At 44.0% G+C, this 17830-nt stretch overlaps 1 protein-coding gene across 1 annotated transcript in view; it reads right to left on the bottom strand.

Moving 5' to 3' along the window:
- Positions 1 to 17382, bottom strand: part of FAM135A (family with sequence similarity 135 member A) — a 124847-nt gene extending 107465 nt beyond the window's left edge. The window contains exon 1 of the mRNA XM_069974592.1: positions 17298 to 17382. The gene's annotated coding sequence lies outside the window, so the exon portion shown is untranslated. The remainder of the gene's footprint in view (positions 1 to 17297) is intronic.
- Positions 17383 to 17830: the final 448 nt, after the last annotated feature.

Below are 17830 nucleotides of genomic sequence, written 5' to 3'. Positions count from 1 at the left end.
TTGGCGGCTTTTTCTCAGCCACTCATCATGCAGGAGAGTCTTTGGGAGCTTATAGCATCACATGGGAACCCTACATGTCGATAGCAGCGATTGGCTGGCCAGATCAGATGACCTGGGCATATAAGAATCTGGGCCGGCGGTGCTCGCCTCGCATGCTGGAAGAGATTAGGGAGAGAGCTGCTGATTGTCAGGGAGAGCGTTAGGGAGGGAATTAGTGTTCCAGTAGGCAGGGGATACTAGAGAAAGAACCCAACAGCCCTTGTAAGGGCTTAAAATCTTTATTTTTTTTTTGGAGGACTCCAGACTGGGACTTGCAGTGCACCACTTACACACAGACTATACGACAACCTCCAAAAACAGACGTTCACTCCCTAGCTTCTTCTCGCAACTTACGGAGTCTCAAGGTACACCACTATTGAAACTGCAGCAGTGTGCCTTGCCCATCTTGGTCTGGGTCAGCACTATTGTCTTGAGGTTGACCACCAGGCTGTTGCCCAGAATCTGGCGTAATGGTGCGATTAGGCAGTCTCAGAGGCATCCATGCATGCTGCCCCTGCTGTTTCCTGTCCATTTCCATGGTTCTCCATCATTTTCTGAGTTTTCCAGGTTTTCAAGCAACCTTCCCTGGGCCGAGCTTGGGTCCCCTGCAAAAATGCTCGAGTTTCCCATTGACTTCAATGGGGTTCGTTACTCAAAACGAGCACCTGAGCACCGGGAAATATTTGTCTTAAGTACCGAGCACCAGAGCATTTTAGTACTCGCTCATCACTATTTACTTCTATTAAAAAAATCTCAAATCTTGCAGTGCTTATCAGCTGCTGTATGTCCTGCAGGAAGTGGTGTATTCTCTCCAGTCTGACACAGTACTCTCTGCTGCCACCTCTGTCCATATCAGGAACTGTCCAGAGCAGTAGCAAATCCCCAAAGAAAATCTCTCCTGCTTTCCAGACTGGAAAGAATACACCACTTCCTGTAGGACATACAGCAGCCGATAGGACTTGATATTTTTTATAGAAGTAAATTACAAATCTCTGGCACGTGTTGATTTGAAAGAAAGAAAAAAAAAATTGGTGAACAACCCCTTTAAGTACTCATATCTTGTCACGCTAAGAGCATATGGATAACATACATGGCAAAAATGAACATAAAAAAATGAAGAAAACAATACAAAATGTCAAATCTTGTGATGTGTACATGTCTTTACCTTGTACAGGTAAATGTCTGTACACTTTCAGGCCATGTTTACATGGCGTAAGACACCGGCTGTACTGTGACCCGGTCGGGTCACAGAACGGCCAGTGTCAGAGAAGCCGGTACGGCAGTACTGGCCAGATGATCTTTATTTCCGATAAGGTGGGATGCGGGTGCATCTGTGTGCACCCGTATCCCAATTCGCTGCTGCACACAATGGAGCGTGTGTCCGGAGCAGAACGCTCCATTGTGCGAACTGACAGGTTCTCTGCAGTCACTATTCAATGAATAACGGCCTCAGGAAACTGACATGTCAGTTTTTCCTGTGTCCGGATGGAATCCCGGCCAGAGCGTATACTATAGGGGAGATTTATCAAACTGGTGTAAAGAAGAATTGGCTCTGTTGCCCCTAGCAACCAATCAGATTCCACCTTTTACTTTCCAAAGAGTCTGTGAGGAATGAAAGGTGGAATCTGATTGGTTGCTAGGGACAACTAAGACAATTCTACTTTACACCAGTTTGATAAATCTCCCCCTATGTGTATACGCTCTGGCCGGGATTCATATCATTCAAATACAACGTGTGTTGTATAAATCAGGGCCGCTGTTACAAATTGCAACAACGGCCATGATTTATACAACACATACGTTGTGTGAACATGGCCTCAACAAGCATAAGTAACCTGTTGTAGCTGCCAAAGCCTAAACCCCCTCTAGAGAGGCCTAGCTAAAATATTTACAGCTATGTATGATTAGGAAGCCTGGGCATTTACAGCACCCCGGCCGCTCACAAGGTACACACTGACACATGTTCTCCCAGACTCATAAAACACTCGTAATGGAGCATTTCTGCCCAAACATCATCTATAAAAATATTTATGTGTAAAAAGACAGCTAATAATCCGGGACAATCTATGGCTAATATTTCTGGTAAAAATGTATTGGATTAAGGTAAAATGGTTTTATAGAGTCTGTTGAAGAATAAAGTGTTCTAATCTGCAGCAAGGATTTAGACGTAAAAATATGAGATCGGTACATGAATTAACCCCATCACTGCCAAGAACTGTTGTACTACATTGGGGATAGGGAACCTTCGGCCCTCCAGCTGTTGCAAAACTACAATTCCCATCATGCCTGGACAGCCGAAGCCGAATATTGACCCACCCGGACTATCGGCACTGCCACCTACAGAAAGGGGAGATGACCCAAGGATTATGTGTATACTGTGTTGGTGCTTGATGAGGAATCACAGAGTCTCTTTATCACAAATAAAATCTGGTTTACTCCGAAGATACTTTTATACAGCAAGTCATACACCTTTGCATTGATATAATACGTTACACTTGACAAGATACTTGATAGTTTGCACCACCTATTGCCCTACCAGTGTCGGGGCGCCCGTCCTAGTGGATGACACAAGCCCCAGACCTTATTACCTGGGATAAGCGGAATGCTGAGGGTTCTCTGTTTACACCCGTGCTACGAGATAGAGTTCATGGGCTTCTAGCAACTTTGCTCTATCTGGATCAGTTCCTTTACTTGCTTTTTGGATACTGTCCTGCACTGTGTCTCTTTTTGTCCACGGAGTGGGTTGAGATGATCTGTGACTTTTCCTCTCTAGGGAAGGTTTATCACTGCATAGTGTTGAGTGGAGTTACTTGAAAAGAAACTGTAGGCAAAAGACACTGCACTTCCTCTACCCATGTCACTTCCTTTCTACAGCCCCTGTAAGGTGTGCTGTGAGTGGGTGAGGAATGCATATGTGAGAAGTAAAGGGAGAAATGGTAGGACAGAAGAGTGTACTCTCATTGGCTTACAGATCTATGTGACATATAAACAAACAATAACCCCTTCAATACTACTGCTGTGCAATAACTGAATACACATACATGCAATAGCGACATCTTGTGGCGAAACTTTGGCACTACTACATCACCACTTACACTGGAAAAAGTACAGGCTTTTACGAAGGGTGTAACTAATGGCAACACCCGTGGTGGGACACCACAGTCTTATTCAGTACAAAGCTGTGAACTGTTACAGAAGCCAGTAAAAATGGCAGCTGGGCTCACAGACTGGAGGGTATATATTTACATGGGTATATTGTGCAATGAATGATAACAGAACTACATAAGAATGATAAAAGCTGCTAGATGGGATATGTGTATAAAATTGCCTCTTCCTCCAGCACTGTACTTGCTGGCTATAGTAATCACATTTGCTTAGTCTGTGTCTACACGCACAAAAAAAACATTAAATATGTAGCACTCTTCGGAAACAAAGCCTCGCTCTGATGTTCCCTGTGTACTCTGGAATTCAATAATCATCTTTCCGCGCTTTAGTCACTTCAGCTACTGTTTGCTTTTCTCTTCAGATAGAATTCTGGTTTTATGTTTACTGCCTTAAAATGAAAAGAGCTGTTTGTTGCAATGTGCGAGTTAATGAAAGGGACACATGAAGAAGGAGAACACACAGTCTGGAGACATTCTACAGCTTGTAAAAAGACGCATTTCATTCTATCATAAACCGGATTCCTCAAAACAGTGACTAACCATTTAACTGCTGAGCCACATCCACAGGTTTCCTATCTGTAACAAAAAGGAGCATTGTAAGAGTTTCCATTAGGCCTTTGAGGTCTGTTCCTATAGGTAACTGTAGGTGTTCTTTTTTCTGTACATTAGAAAGGCCCCTAGTCTCTTTGTTGACAAAGGAAAAGAGTTAAAGTGTAGATTTTTTTTAGTACAAGCGATTTTAAGAAACTCTGTAATAGGTTTTATTAGGCAAAAAAACATCTTTCTGTACTCAAAAAGCTGTTTTGCGTCCTGCCCCCCACTTCTTATCTGCTCATTATCAGGCAAAGCTGTTTTCATTATAGAGGAGCAAAGTGAAGACATGTTCTGCTGTGTCCATTATAACCTATGGAGAGGGGAGGGGCCAAGGGGGAAGAGTGTGCAGGAAGAGGAAACAAACAGCCCATGTAGTTTGTAGACTGTCTGGACATTTAAAACGCTGGATTCACAGGTCAGAAAGGTCAGTGCAGGTGTGGGAACTTGATGAGAAAAGATTGCAGGATGATATGTTATGCATAGTAGGAGAACCGTAACCCCTAGGCGACCCTGGACATACCCGTCCAGGGCCGCCTCCATTTGTTCAGAGCGCGGCCGCGCTCTGAACCGCTGCCGTCCTGGGTGTGACGTTCATGGCCTGGGACCGCGGCTATTAGCGGGCACTGTCCGATCGCTGTGCCCGCTAATAAAGTAATCGGATACAGCTGTCAAAGTTGACAGCTGCATCCGATTACTTGATGCAGCCGTTCCCTGGTGTCTAGTGGGGTGGATCGCTCCTCCGGGACAACGTTGTCCCGGAGAAGCGATCCACACATCTTACCCCGTCCGGGGTCTGTGCTGTAATGACGCTGATCCCGGCTCGGCACCCGATTGCTTCCGGAAGCAATCGATGTGTCTTTCTCATCGATCTATGCTGCATATCTATGCAGCATAGATCTGTATGAGAGATCAGAGTGCTTATAATAGAAGTCCCCCAGGGGGAATAACCCTAACTCCAGGGGGAATAACCCTAACCGCAGGGGGAATAACCCTAACCCCAGGGGGAATAAATCTAACCGCAGGGGGAATAACCCTAACCCCAGGGGGAATAACCCTAACCCCAGGGGGGCTTCTAGTATAAGTGTAAAAGTAAAAATAAAAGTGATGTTATTAGTAAAAAGCCCCCTCCCCTAATAAAAGTTTGAATAACCCCCCTTTTCCCATGTTATAAATAAAAATAAATAAATAAATAAACATGTTTGCTATCGCCGCGTGCGTAATCGCCCGGACTATTAATTAATCACATTCCTGATCTCGCACGGTAAACGGCGCAAGCGCAAAAAAATCCCAAGGTGCAAAATTGCACATTTTTGGTCGCCTCAAATCCAGAAAAATTGTAATAAAAAGCGATCAAAAAGGTACCGATAGAAAGAACAGATCATGACGCAAAAAAATGACACCTCACACAGCCCCATAGACCAAAGGATAAAAGCGCTATAAGCCTGGGAATAGAGCGATTTTAAGGAACATATATTTGTTAACAATGGTTTGAATTTTTTACAGGCCATCAGATACAATGAAAGTTATACATGTTACATATCGTTGTAATTGTAACAAGTTGAGGAACATGCATGACAAGTCAGTTTTACCCCAGAGCGAACGGGGTAAAAACTTAAACCCCCGAAATAAAAAAAAATTGTTTTTTTTTTTCAATTTCACCACACATTGAATTTTTTTCTGGTTTCGCAGTGTTCTTTATGAAAAATTCAGCCTGTCATTGCAAAGTACAATTAGTGACTCAAAAAATAATGGCCCATGTGGGTCTCTAGGTGAAAAAATGCAAGTGCTATGGCCTTAAAAGGAGGGAAAAATGAAAATGCAAAAACTGAAATTGTTCCTGTCCTCTAAGGGTTAAAAAGAGTGCTCTACTTAGAGTCAGGGCCGATTCTGGGGTCTTTGCCGCCTGAGGCAAACCTCAGACGGCCGCCCCCGTCACTGGCACCCAAACAATTTGGCCTGCTCTTTATGGGAATAACATGAATAGACACCACAACATCATTACACTTGTAATCATAGGCCAATACAGGATTAAAATTATGAATTGGTGCAAATAAGCACCGGATGTGGTTGGTCCTTGCTTTTTGCCAGTCCAGCTGTTTTATCAACCCTTTGGGCAAAATTAGAAAGAATTATGCTGCGTTTACACGGAACAATTATCGTTCAAATTTTCACAATAACGATCGCATTTGAGATATAATCGTTCCGTGTAAACGCAGCGAACGATCAAGCGACGAGCGAGAAATCGTTCATTTTAATCTTTCAACATGTTCTCAAAACGTCCGTTCTCTGCCCAGATCATCCCGGTCGGTACTTAAGTACCGGACGGATGATCTTTCCGGCCGCAGGGTTCTGATGCGGGGGCATTAGAGCGTTCCCGCATCAGAACTTACCATAGCGCACAATGAAGCAAGCGGCTGGAGCCGCTCGCTTCATTGTGTGAACTGACAAGGTTTCCTGCGGCCGCAATTCATTGCATATGATGTGTATACGCTCCCATAGATCAATAGGCAGTGTTCACAGGCGTACAAAGTACGGCCGTTGTTGCCGATGGCAACAACGTCTGTACTTTTACGCTGTGTGAACATAGCCATAAGGTATCTATTTAGGGTATGTAGGGGTTGTCTTGTTCCGTTAATTGTCTGAGAAAAAAACATATGTAGCATACCTCATGATATGTTGTGTTGTTCCCATTGGAAACACTGTTTCTAGTGAACTTAGCACTTAACACTGAGCAAAGGTAGCGTAATTCCGCGTCGGAATTGTCCGCCGCAGAATGCCGTTAGCCTCCCGCTCATAATGGGAGTCTATGGGAGGCGCGCGCTCCTGCTCTGTACGCGCTGAAGAATAAACATGTTCATTCTTCAGCGCGGACAGGGCAGGAGCGCGCGCCTACCATAGACTCCCATTATGAGAGGGAGGCTAACGGCATTCCGCGGCGGACAATTCCATCGCGGAATTCCGCTACCTTTGCTCAGTGGGAACGGGGCCTTATAGTGCAATCTAATGATATGTAGAGATCCTGTGAGTTGTTTATACCTATTGGGACTTTGTATTGCGTTGTGCATTCATGAAACAGCTCTTCTAAAATACTGCTTGCTGCCAATGGGCTCAAAGTCTGGGAGAAGACAATGGAAATAGCTTTGGAGCATTTCTTCTTATGGATAGTTTGCAACAACGGCCGTGATTAAAACAAAAGTTGCGTTGCACTGCAGTCAGAGGGAATCCCGGTCGGAGTTTATACATATAGGGAGAGATTTATCAAACATTGTGTAAAGTGAAACTGGCTCAGTTGCCCCTAGCAACCAATCAGATTCCACCTTTCATTTTCCAAAGAGTCTGTGAGAAATGAAAGGTGGAATCTGATTGGTTGCTAGGGGCAACTGCACCAGTTTCACTTTACACCATGTTTGATAAATCTCCCCCATTGTATACACTCAGGCCTGGATCCCTAGCGGCCACACGAAAAACTGACATGTCAGTTTTGTGCGGCTGCTATTCATTGAACAGCAGCCGCACAGAACTAACTGCTCAAACTGCTTCAGCCACAATCTCCATGGTCGGCTATGAATTGGGATGCATATAAATGTGCCAGGATGATCTTCACTGACACCGACCGTTCTGTGACCTGGCCTGGGACACAGAATGGCCAGTGTTCCCAGTGTCCCAGGCCAGAATGGCCAGTGTTCCCAGTGTCCCAGTGTTCCCAGTTGTGTGATTCCGGCCTAAGGCTATATTTTCACTACATACAAACAACAGTAATTGTTTAGTGAAAGGACGTCTAACGCTAAACCACAACGGCCAGAATATATGATCATGAACATTAATTGTGTCCGTTGTTTGACAAAAACAGCAGTTGTTTGCGCTAATCAGTACGCAGTGGGCACATAGCCTAAAACTGCATGGAACCCTGTAAAACATTATGGGGCAGTTAAGGTTTGTGCTTTTGAAAGTGTAAACTGGTCAGATTACTGCTATGTAGTGGAGTGAACAAAATTTGTTCTATTGTTTTTGTACAGAGTAATCATTTTTCCATGTCTGCTTTATGGATAGATTTGAAGGGGATGTGATTGCGTGATATTTTTGCATGCACCACCACCTTATCCTCCAAATTATCCTCATGCTTTTGAAGTTGCCTCGTAGTGCTGTTTATTTTAAGCCAACCGACCTTTTTGGGATTTCCAGTGTAAGGGTATGTTCACACGGAGTAAAACAGGCAGAATTCCACAGCGTAACTTTCCGGAATCAGTGTCCCATAGCCCGTCTATGGGAGAGCGTGCGCTCCTCCGCAGCCCCCGCTCTCCGCTCAAAGAAGTAACATGTCACCTCGGAGAGCCGCGGCAGCGGAGGAGCGCGCCCTCTCATTCACTCACAGCAAGACACAGCAAGCAACGGCGGGTGATTACTCCCCCCATAGGGGCCTGCATTACCATTATGGCAACATTGATAGTTTTATTCCAGCTTAGGGTATGTTTGCACTGAGCAAATACAGCGGAATTCCTCTCCAGCAGCCACAGCCCACACAGCTCTGGGAGTCTGGTCGTGACATCACCATGTTATCCAGGAAGTGACATCACCATTTTATCCAGGAAGTGATATCACCATTTTATCCAGGAAGTGACATCACCATTTTATCCAGGAAGTGACATCACCATTTTTATCCAGGAAGTGATATCACCATTTTATCCAGGAAGTGACATCACCATTTTATCCAGGAAGTGACATCACCATTTTATCCAGGAAGTGAAGCCTTGATGCAGTAGTAAGTGCAGGGAAAAAAGCACTTTATATGCATTTTCTGCAATAAGTGTATATTGGCGATTTGTATAACTTTTGGGGAGCAATACAATACTTTAATAAAATTTTTTGCCAGACTTCTCCTTTAAAGGAGGTTATATACACATCATGCTGCAAATGTTCAGCTCCTCGTCTACAGAGTTTGTGCTATTTTTTTCATTTGCTTCAACATTTGAGAAAACAGCATTTTTAATGAATGCAAACACAGTTAATGAAATACTATCCGACAAGTTCACCTTTCCCTGTAAATTTACCTGTGGTTTATCCAAATGGAACAGCGTGTCTGCCAGAAATGCTAAACAAAAACCCCACAGAGGGTCTGTTTTCTCAGAAAACAGTCTGTACAGCTTTCTTGTGAATACTTTATCCAGAACTAAATTACCTATTGGAATGAATGTTGCTTACTACATTAGGCCTCATTTAGATGGGCGTATCATACCCAAGTTTAGATACACACCGGCATTGCCCTGACTATTCATGTCGAAATAGAAAGTGCTACTTTATCAGTCAGATTTTTTTAAGCCAAAGCCATGAGCAGACTAAAAATAAGCAGACTCCTCTTTTCAAATGGCCTGGCTTTGGCTTAAAAAATCTGTCAGATAAATCGCACGGTGTATGGGCCCTATTCCACGGGACGATTATCGTTTGGATAATCGTTAACGATTAACGATCTCAAACGACCGCTATTGCGAAAGACCTGAAAACGTTCACTCATTTCCATGGAACGATAATCGTTACTTATGATCGTAATTGCGATCGTTTCTCTTCGCTATTTATTCGCTATTGCGTTCGTATCTATTGAGAACGACCGAACGATGTCTTATTCAATGCGAACGATTTGCGAACGAGCAACGATAAAAATAGGTCCAGGTCTTATTAAACGATCAACGATTTCTCGTTCGGTCGTTAATCGTTAACTGCATTTCAACCGAACGATTATCGTTCAGATTCGAACGATTTAACGATAATCTGAACGATAATCGTCCCGTGGAATAGGGCCCTATCTGTGTAACAGTGAATCTGTAAAGAAAATAATAAAGTTTTTACATACCTGTCCATGCTCCCATTAACCTACACTGTGTTCACATTATTATCAGAGGTTCGCAGCCTCCAGATTTGCCAGACCGCTGCTCGCTAAGAGTCCTATTTCACGAAGCGATTTTTAACGATTAACGACTAAAGATAAACGATCCCAAACTAGATTGTTTATCGTTAACCTGAAATCGTTCACCATATTACACAGGACTATGATCGTTATTGCGAGCGTTACTATGATCGTTTATTCCTTCTGATCCCAGCGAAACAATGAACAATGTGCAATTACACTGAATGATTAGTGAACAAATGCGGAACTTAAGCGGACGTATGTGGAATTACAGCGAACGATTAACGATAATTTTAGATTCAGATCTATATCAACGATCAACGACATACAAACGATTTTTCGATCGTTGCCTGCAATTACACAGAATGATTATCGTTTAAATTCGAACTATATAATGATTTTTCGCACGATAACCGTCCCGTGTAATAGGGGCCTTACAGTGGTGTTAGGGCCGTCTGGGTCTTGACCTGTATCACCCACTAATTCCCTATCACTCTGTTTATACCTGCCTAACCCCATAGATAGTATGATCAAAAGTGATTGCTTCATCTACTCAATTTGTTAGCTGTGTTAGCCTATTAGTGTCCCACAACATAATCAGTTTTAGGCTATGTTCCCACTACGGAATGTCATCCGTCTATTGGCCGTCTATTGATAATGACGACCGAAAATAATGATCATTATCAATCCGTCATTATCAATTTACGGCCGCCTTTTGCCTTTAAATGACGGCACGTTCCAATAGTGGGAAGGAGTGATGGGGCCACGTGAAGCTGTGGGGGGGCCACCCAGACGATCTTTAGATCATCCGGATAGCACATAGGAGAAATCGCCAGTCTGCTGCCGCCATTTTTATTGCACAGAGCAACGGGCAGCAGACCATCATTCTAGTTTTTTTCAACATGTTGAAACACAACGATCAGCCAACATTGTGTCAGCTGATCGTTGTGTGGTGTCCCACCAAGGGTGTTTCTGCTTTGAACACCCTCACATAAGCCTTGTACTTCGAAAGTAAAGTGGTGATGAAGTTACGTATATATTTTTTTACTAGGTGTCACTATGTATATTTCTGTATATATTGCACAGCTGTGGTCATCTAAGGGGTTACTGTATTGTACTTTGGGATTCTGTACACCAATGAGAGATGCTGTTCTTTCTCTAGCTATCTCTATTCTCTTTTCTTCTCACACTCTCTTCTCCATCACTCACAGAGGTTGTTACATACACCCTGTAGGAAGTAGTCACATGGGGAAAGGAAGTGTAGGTCCAGACTTAGTCAGTTTTTCTCTGATTCTTAGTGGAGCAAGACACACAGATCAGGCATCCCTGCTGAACTTAGCCAGGAGCCCTGGCTCTGCCTGGTTCCCTGTCCGGGACAGACCAGCTGTAGTGTACAGACAAGTATGGAGAACAGAGACTTTCTTTCTTAAAGCAACACTTTCACTAACGATGCCATGCTAAACATTAAAGAGAGGACAAGTCTGAGGACACCCCAACCCATGCCGTGAAAATTTCTAAAAGCGCAGGACAGTATCCTAGACAGAGGAACTGATCTGCATAGAGCAAAGTTACTGCAAAGGTCTACGTACTCTATCTTGCAGTGCAGGTGACACCGGAAAATTTTGGACACTTATCTCAACTCAGGTAACCAAGACTAGGGCTTGTGTCACCCTTGTAGGACGGGTAACTCGACACTAAGGGGAAGTAGTTGGTTATTGCAACAAAGGTCGAAACACAGTATCTCTCAGTACGGATTAAGTGAAAGCAAGTCTGTATCAGTCACGTATTATTCACCTGTATTACCCGAGACTTGCCGGTAAAGAACAGTTTTATTTATTCTCCCTGGACTCGGTGGTCATTGCACCTGCACCTACACACAAGCTACACCATCCTTGGGTCATTTCCCCTTTCTGTGGGTGGTGGTACTGTGGTGTCCTACCATGGGTGTAACTATTATATACAGCCTCCGTAAAAGCCTGTACTTATTGTACTTATGTGGTGATGAAGGTAGTGTTAAGGTTTCGCCACTAGATGTCGCTGTATTAGATTTGTGTATTCAGAAGATGCACAGCTAAAGTGTATAAGGGGTTTTTGTTTATTTGTATGTCACATGGATCTGCAAACCAACAGGAATCTGTTCTTCTTCTCTCCTATCACCTCTCTCTTTACTTTTTCTGTTTATACTCTTCACCCACTCACAGCGCATGTTAGATGCTGGGAGGAAGGAAGTCACATGGGTAGAGGAAGGGCATGGGTCTTTTGAGCTGGACATTGTAGAGAAAGGGCGCAAACTAGACAGCTCTCCACAGTGGTCCACTCCCGGCCCCTGGCCCTGTGCCAGGTCCTCTACTCTGGTCAGTCTTAGCTAGAACCCTGTGTGGTAGGACGTCAGGCAGGACACAGCTAACAGTTTTCTTCTCAGTGATCCCACACAACACTATGCAGTGTTAAACCCTTTCAAGAGAGGACAAGTCAGAGACAACCTCAACCCACACCGTGGACTATGAGAGTCACAGTGCAGGACAGTATCCACAAAAGCCACAGAAGCTAGGAACTGATCCAGATAGAGCAAAGTTGCTAGGAGCCTATGAAATCTATCTCACAGCGCGGTTGTCAGCAGGGAACCCTCAGCATTCCGCTCATCCCAGGTAACAAGGTCTGGGGCTTGTGTCACCCTCTAGGAAGGTTCAGCCGAGTCTAGTGGGCCTAAGGTGGTGTGAAGGCTAACAAAAAGGTCAATACACTGGCAGGTGTTCTTCTTCTTCTTCTAGCTATTCTTCTACCTCATCCTCCAACATCCCGGCAGAGTAAAGTACTACTTAGGTTGAGACTCTCACAACATCCTCCTCTCTGCTACTCTGTATCACTCTACAAGCTACTCAGTCAGCACAACTATATCCTACACTACATTCGTGTCGCAGAATTGGTTGCGGTATTGTCAAGTATTTATCTACCAGTGTTATCAAGCCTATTATCAAGTGTATTATCAAGAGAAACATCATATCTTTGTCACCTGCCTCAAGCACGTACTTTCTAGTAAAGATAACTCTATTTATGGTGAAGAGACTTTGTGATCCTTTGTCTTACACCGACACAGTATACACTGCAACCTTGGGACACTTCCCCTTTCTGTGGGTGGCAGATCCTTCGTCTTACACCGACACAGTATACACTGCAACCTTGCAACGCTTCCCCTTTCTGTGGGTGGCAGATCCGATAGTCCGGGAGGGTCACTATACCACTCTGGTCATCCATGATTACACTCACCCAAGGGACTTCGTAGCAGTCCGGCAGGACACTGACCACAGGGGAACAAGGTGTAACTGTCCCTTTAAACTAAAAGCAGGTGTGCCACCATACCTGCACTGGCGTCACGACACAACATCTCAGGGACCAGCTACATCTCGGCCAACCACCACAGAAGTGGCATCACACCTCATCACCTATTAAGTGACTGTCCGATCCTCCGACATAACACCACTGGGGGTACACCACAGTACCGACAGTCCGGGTGGGTCATATCTCCACTCCAGACCCCCGTAATAAGCGCCCAAGGGACCCATCAAAGCCTGGCAGGTCACCGACCATTCAGGAGCAATATAGCCAGCCACACACTAAAAGCAGGTGTACCATCACACCTGTTAGCACTGGCGTCACAACAACCTCTTAACCGGCTGAGCTATATTCCACCGAACATCCACCATGGAAGTGGCATCACACCTAACCAAGTGACTGGTCGAGCAGGCACCACAGTTGCCTTTTACAGGAGCTATTAGACCAGGTGATTTTTGGGGCGGATGGTGGAATCTGCCCAAGCATAGAATGGAGTCTATGGGAGGGACGGAGAGTCAAGCAAGAGTGCGTGGGGTGAGCGGTGGAATATGCAAGATGTTATCTGTGCGGATTCCGTAGTGTGCACATACCCTAACAGTGCGGGAAAGTTGCCGAGGAGGAAGGTAAGACACATACCTTCCTCCACAGCGTCCTTGGCCCTATAGGGGGCTATCAGCAGGTTAAATTCCCCTTTAATTGCCCTTCGCTCTAAAACGATATGTAAGTGTGTCATTAAGATGCATTTACAATAAGTAAGTGCAGTAAGTGGTCGAGTTGGGCCCCCAGGAGCAGGACCTCTTACTAGGGTTTGCTGGGAACTGACCCAGGCCCTGTGTCAGACATGTCAAGAGTTTTCATCAGTTGAGGCATCAGGACTGTAGCCAGAGAAGCAGACACCTGTGCACTTCTCACCCGAGCTCGCCGCTCAGTCTTACTTATTACAGGATAAAGGTTCTGTAGACTTATAGAGGAGACAGAAAGAAATAAACTGTTTAAGGGGTTAAGTGAAAAATGTGGTAAAATAGACACAAACCGCACATATTGTAAAGGCTAGCGCCAATTTGCTCAGGTGCCTTTTTCTAAAAATGAGAAACCTTTCATGTTAAAGATTACAGATATAAAAACCTCAGGGAAATCCGACTGAGTACATCAAACGAGAGAGCAAATCACTCGGTATAACCAGCCGGCAGAAAAGGGAAAATGTTTCCATGCTAGAACTGAAAATAGTAGTCTCAGTTCTATCGTTTCTGAAAAAAATGTGTAATAAGAGTCACAATGTCTTTGTTTAATAAGAGCTCCAGCTGAGCCTGATCATTTGGGAGGCAGGTGACTGTAAGGCTAGGATCACACAATTTTTTTCAGCTTTTGGGCCGTAAGAAAGCTTTTAAAATATTTTTTTACCGTTAAAAAAATGAATGGGGTGGCGAACTGGCTCGCTACCCCTTAGGTCTCTCTCGCAACTCTCTGGGCTCTCAGATCATACCCTGACATGATACGTCTTGTCCTTGATGCTCACCCCCCTCCCCCCCCTTTTTTTTTTTTTTTATTATTATTTTTTACTTTATTCTTTTCATTTACTTATTGCTGCTTCTTTATTATTATTATTATTATTATTATTATGATTATTATTACTATTATCAACAATACTATTATTTATTTCTATTATTATTTACTTGATAACTATCACTATTGTTATCAATTTATTTTATTTTACCTCTCTATCTTATTATCTTCTCTCCTCTTCTTTTTCTGTGGCTCTCTTCTGTTCTTATCTGGTACTATTATTTTTCACATATGGTATAGCTTGTTACTGTCATTTAAGATACGGTCAAGCAAGCTTAGTTCTATATCCAATAGTATTCATATTCATGTTACTTATGACTAATGGGTCGTTATCAGCCAATTATACTGGTTTAGGCTTGACCTTTGTTCTGTATAACCTTGTATATCCAGTCTTATTGTGGCTCTGCGTAGCCACCACCTGTCTTATATATAATTTTTTCTTCAATAAAAACATTTAATGTAAAAAAAAAAAAAAAGAATGGGGAGGGTAGTCTGCGTTTTAGTCCCCCCCCCCCAATTATTTCAATTCTATTGAAAGCAGAAATAAAAAATGTTCATATCCTTTAAGAGAATCTGTCATTAGGTATATACTGCCTTACATGAGGGCAGCATAAACTAGTGACAGAAATGCTGAATAGATCGGATTACTACTTACATTATTCTCTTCAGTCGTTCTCCTAATATGCAGGAAAATAGGATTCTTGCCACACCCCTCCAGCTGCTGATTGACAGTTGACTGCCTATACACAGCATGGATAGATAACTGCCAATCAGCAGCTTGTGGGCGGAGTTTCCTGCTTCTCATGAATATCCAGGACTACTGGGCTCATGCACATAATGGAGAGGAATACTTATTGTCCATGTTATTCAGGAGGAGATCTCTGGATCAGCTGCAGAGAACAATGTAAGTGATACATCATTCTGTTCAGTTTCTCTGTCACTAGTTTATGCTACCCTGAGATAGGACACCATAATACTACTGACAGAGTCTCTTTAATTTAGCATTTTAAAGCACTTTGATACTTAGGCACTGGCTGATACACTAGAAACTTTATTATATACATTGAAAATAGCTTTAATTGTGTGCATTATTACTGCTTCAGGTTGTGTAAAAGTGCATCATGGAGGAGCTAAACTGTTACCCTGTAAACCTGGAACATTCTATCGCTTTATCCTCTGGAGTGCTACTTTGGTTGGTTTGAAGGCCTGAGTGAGGTCGAAAGAAGCATCTTGCATCTATATTTGTTTTTGCTACATTTTACTACGCAAGTTCAAGCTACATTGCTGCTCCCTTGCCTTACATTTGTGGGCTTAAATACAGCATGGTGTTAAAAAGTGAACATTTACTTTAATGGGGAACTATCAGCAGGTTAGACGAATCTAACCTGCTGATATGTCTCTATTGCACAGGAGATGGCGAGGTGGAAGATATGTCTCTTACCTTCCTCCTTAATGACATTCTGGTACAGTTAGTAATTTTCTCCACGATCCGGTGAGACTGTTAGGAGCACTGCCCACCCCCATAGTGCCGATCCACCCCAGTCTGCTCCTTTCTAATGGTAATAAATGCAGCCGATTGGCCAGGGGGACAGATTGGTGGTATCATGGGGTCTGGCAGTGCTCCTAACAGATGCCCTAGTGCTCCTAATGGTCTCACCAGACTAAGAGCCATATCTTCCTCCTTGGCGTCTCCAGTGCAATAAGGGTCTATCAGGAGGTTGGATTTTTCTGATCTGCGGATAGTTCTCCTTTAAGGGTATGTTCACTGATTAAATCAGGCGGAATTCCACGGCAGAGCTTTCCGCGGCGGAATCCTGCCTGTCTCAGTGTGACACTGCTTTTCTATGGGAGAGCACGCGCTCCTCCGCTGCCGCTTCACTTCGCTTCAAGAAATGACATGTCACTTCCTTGAGCGGAGAGCGGCGGCAGCAAAGGAGTGCGCGCTCTCCCATAGACGGGCTGTGGTACACTGAGGCAGGCGGGATTCCTCCTGATTTAATCAGTGTGAACACACCCTAAAAGGAGCCTGTTAGCTTGATTATGTTTCCCTCTTTAGGGGGCAGAATAACATAGTGGCAGGCTTACTGTTCCCAGTTGGTTGCATGTGGTGAGTGCTGGTAGAGAAGATTCAACAACATTCATTGGAGGCCCCCCCCACCCGCCAATGACCGTTCATCTCCATCACTGTGCATGTCAAGAAACCTGTCAATCATTAGTGGGTAGGTGGGAGCAGCGCCCCTAATGTGACACTTGGCACATGCAGCACTCTGTAAGCCACATGTGCTCTTAGGTATTGTTAGTAGCTTCTGGACCTTGCACAGTGAGATCTTTTGGTATTTACACCATAATAGTTTTACCGTTTCCTGAAATTAGGCGAAAGTGCATGCTCGCTCACGCGAGATACAAGCATTGCCCCAGCTGTTCTGCTTGCAGAGCCTCCCTTACACATGTACTTTGTGTTTTCTTAAAGGGGTTATCCAGCGCTAGAAAAACGTGGCCACTTTCTTCCAGAGACAGCACCACTCTTGTCCCCAGCATGGGCGGGGTTTTGCTGCTTAGTTCCATTGAAGTGAATGGAGCTTAATTGCAAACCGCACCTGAGCTGGAGACAAGAGTCGTGTTGTCTCTGAAAGAAAGTGGCCATGTTTTTGTAGCGCTGGATAACCCCTTTAAGGTTTTCAGGAAGGAAAAGAAATCAGGCTTACCTAGTTCCATCATCTGCATAGACCATATCAGCTGCATCCAATGACCTGCAGACCAGAAATGTGCTGACGGCAATGAGATGTTCACAACTTGTAATAAAACTGCAGCTGAAATGCAAACAGTAGATTGATCTGTCCTTATATAAACTAGTAACAAAACATGCATAGTAGATCAGTATATCAAAGATCACAAAGAAATACTACAAGAAGCAGGATTCCCTGCAAGGCTTTTAGTCCTATTAGTAAGAGATATGTTTTTGGTGAAGGCGATTGCATTAATTCTGTACCTTTTTATTTATTTATTTTTAATAATTTTTTCTGCATAAAATGTCTGTGATTGGACGGGTCATCAGTAGAGATGAGCGAACGGGCCGAGATTCGGGTTCGTATGTACCTGAACCCTCGGCTTCTAATCCCCGCTTTCTGCCCGCTCCGTGGAGAGGGTGGATACAGCCTGAGGACCGCCTGGAAAACTGGGATACAGCCTATGGCTATGGCTGTATCCCAGTTTTCCAGGCGGTCCTCAGGCTGTATCC

This window comes from Dendropsophus ebraccatus, chromosome 6 (assembly GCF_027789765.1).
Source record: "Dendropsophus ebraccatus isolate aDenEbr1 chromosome 6, aDenEbr1.pat, whole genome shotgun sequence".
In the NCBI taxonomy this organism is placed as follows: Eukaryota; Metazoa; Chordata; class Amphibia; order Anura; family Hylidae; genus Dendropsophus; species Dendropsophus ebraccatus.
Note: the sequence above shows the minus strand (reverse complement) of the source record. Positions and strands in the feature narration are given on the sequence as shown.